This window comes from Priapulus caudatus, unplaced genomic scaffold (assembly GCF_000485595.1).
Source record: "Priapulus caudatus unplaced genomic scaffold, Priapulus_caudatus-5.0.1 Scaffold11, whole genome shotgun sequence".
NCBI lineage: Eukaryota > Metazoa > Priapulida > Priapulimorpha > Priapulimorphida > Priapulidae > Priapulus > Priapulus caudatus.
Window position 1 is genome coordinate 555,413 of NW_014577072.1, and position 3,535 is coordinate 558,947.

A 3,535-nucleotide genomic window follows, 5' to 3' on the forward strand; every position below is an offset into this window, starting at 1 on the left:
GCATTGTTTTACATTATTCATTTCATTGTCCATTAGCCTCGTTCACACCAGAGACCTCGTATATTTAATGAAAGTTAACGTATTTCGCGAACAAGTACCGATCTTAGACAAATACGGCGGCCAGCGTTCACACGCTGGATTCGCGGCTCCCAGAAATCGGTATTGGCGCGCTTGCGAGCTGCTACATATCAGAGACCAATGCGAAATAAAATGCGCAATGCGCACCAAAACTGAGCGCCGATAAAATACGTAGAGGTCCGCGCTCGATCAGTTCACACTCGCGCTTACAACTGGAACTTGCCGGGCGCGGACGCAGTCTATAAAATACGCGGCTTCAGAAAATTCGGGTATTTAGCGCTCACACGAAGAAATGCGCGTCAAGAGATCCGGTATTCTTCAGCACGGCAGTTATTCGCGGGTTGGGGAGCCGAGCCTCGTATTTACATGAAATACCAGATCTGTTTAGATACCGTATTTCTTGGACCGCGCATTTTGCCTCTATTTCTTGCTACGTGTGAGCGCGGCTATTGTCCTTCATTGTCATTCATTCATTCATTCATTCATTGTTTCCTCATTGTTTTAATCCTCATTGTTTTCCTCATTGACCTACGACGTTATTACGACGCGCGTATTGCTGTGTCTATAGCGTCTAAAAATAGAGCGGCTACGTTTCTCATCACCCGCAGAGAGAGAGAGAGAGAGAGAGAGAGAGAGAGAGAGAGAGAGAGAGAGACTTCCGTATCCGAATCCGATTCCCGTCGCGAGAATTCCTCATATTGGATGAAGTCGATGGCAGATTTAATTTGCTTGCGATGTCCTTTAGCTATCCCGCATGTTTCTCCATACATTAGAAAGACGGTGCGGCGTCCGCTGCCGCAGCAGTAGGTGCCGCATGTGCGGCACGACGATATTTTATCGGCAATCGATCACGTCTTGCTGGTGGCATCTCTCCGATTTTAAACCGCGCGCGCGCCTCTGCGTTATAGCTGCATGGTGACATATTTGCCAGGTGGTGTTCGTGTTGTTGTTCGCATGCGTTGGATAACCAGGAGGCGCTTGTATCTTTGGACAGGTGCGTCCGCTCACCAGGTGGCGCTTATGGCGATGACCGCGTGCGTCCGCTCACCAGGTGGCGCTCGTGGCGATGACCGCGTGCGTCCGCTCACCAGGTGGCGTTCGCGGCGATGACCGCGTGCGTCCGATCACCAGGTGACGTTCGCGGCGATGACCGCGTGCGTCCGACACGCACACGCACACGGCCACGCACACGCGCACGCACACGCATACGCACACGGGCACGCTTGCTCACGCACACGCGCACACACTAGCAAACGTACACACGCGCGTACATGGACGAACCATGCACGCACGCACGTACGTAAGCGCGCACACAGACACGCGGACGGAATGCTGCACACGGACGTGGACGTGAACAGACACGCGGACGTGAATGCTGCATAAATTCGTACGCGATATGATTTCAAACCTCTATCTATACAGTTGTTTTATGAAACTTCAGAAATCTTCTAGGGTTATAATTATATTTAATACGGTATGGCAGTGAATGTTATTGTGTTTATCTGCGCCATGCGGCTGAGCTATATCAGTGCATGACAAATCAATAGAGTACATAAAACTTTTTCAATTAAAGTAAACTCGATGGCGTTAAAACCTGCAGCCGTACGCAATATATATGCGAACATATACACGTTCGTATTGACTATCGAGAACAGGGAAGAGCCTGATGTTTGCTGATCAAATATACCAAAAGGAAGAAACAACTTTGCTTCCGACTGCTTCATTAAAATGGTCACAATTGGCAAGCAAAAGAGGAGAAACCAAAACAAACAACAACGCTAGCTGGGTAAACATGTGGATGAAACATTTGCGCGCATCTTTCCGACACCTCATTTTCTATTTCGGAAACTAGACTGTAAATTCTTCAAACACAAAATCAGGGTGCTGGCGTTTTGATAAAACTGAGGACAAACTGGTCATTTATGCTCGTTTGTTTAATGACACCCGCCAGCTGCGTGCGATAATTGAAAGCTTTAAACATTTTTCGGTTTGGAATTGACATCCGTTCCGTGACACCCATGTTATAAATACATTGGACCCCCCTGCAGTCCGCGTATGCAGAAACAGTACGTAGGCGCCTTTAACGTACAGTTTTCTTTTGCGCATTTTCGCGGCGAATTCCATCTTCGCTGACGATTCTTCTGAAGCCACTTGATTTTAAAATTTATTTTTGCTGATTCAGATTCGCACAAGCGTATTTTATTACGTAGTTCTTTACGCGTCTCATTGATTGGCAACGAGTGGCGCGTATACGCGGCCAGTTGCAGCTAGAATTACGTTAAACTCACCGTTCCTAATCGTAGCGACTTGCTTGTGTTTCGCCGACCCTTTTGAATTTCAATATTTGCCGCTTCTATGATTTCTCCACACGCAAGGGCAGGCCAACTGTATTCACGCAAAAAGATTCAGTAACGCGGAAATATGGCATAAATCACGGACAAGTTAATTAATTTATAAAACTGTTTATTTAGGTATTTGTATTGAATTTCAGCCGACGAGGTATGCATTTTGCAGACGCGCTGTATTCCGCGGTCAAGGTTTTCGTTTACAAATAAGTAATTAGGTGTCAACGCTCATTAAAAATCGTACTTTAATGTGTGAGGGGGAGGAGGGTAATAGTAATTGATATTTGCCAAGAATTTATGACTAGTCATGGGGAAAATAACACACACCCAAGTATTGCCACAGCTATTACAACTGGCTTTCCATTTTGTCGTTTCCCTCGATAAAACATGGAGAAAACACCTCGTCTTTTTTCTTCGGTCAGATGTTTTATCCTTTTAACAATGTAAACATTATACATTGAGTAAATTCCTTTGGATAAAAAGTATTTCGTGTTGAAATTGCTCAATGTTTATAATGAGTGACGCAACATACAATTTTACAATTACTAGACAGCGCGTTAGCTAGAGCAAGAAAAAACAGTATACAAATACACAATTAACAAGATTTATCATTTCATGATCGATTTAATCCTCATTGTTTTCTCATCGTTCCCTCATTGTTTTCATTATTCATTCATTGTCATTAGCCTCGTTCACACGAGACCTCGTATTTATGAAATACGGTATTTGCGAAATACCGAATCTGAGACAATAGCCTCGTTCACACGAGACCTCGTATTTATGAAATACGGTATTTGCGAAATACCGAATCTGAGACAAATACGCGGCCGAGCGTTCACACGCTGATTCGCGGCTCCAGAAATACGGTATTTGCGAAATACCGAATCTGAGACAAATACGCGGCCGAGCGTTCACACGCTGATTCGCGGCTCCAGAAATACGGTATTTGCGAAATACCGAATCTGAGACAAATACGCGGCCGAGCGTTCACACGCTGATTCGCGGCTCCAGAAATACGGTATTTGCGAAATACCGAATCTGAGACAAATACGCGGCCGAGCGTTCACACGCTGATTCGCGGCTCCAGAAATACGGTATTTGCGAAATACCGA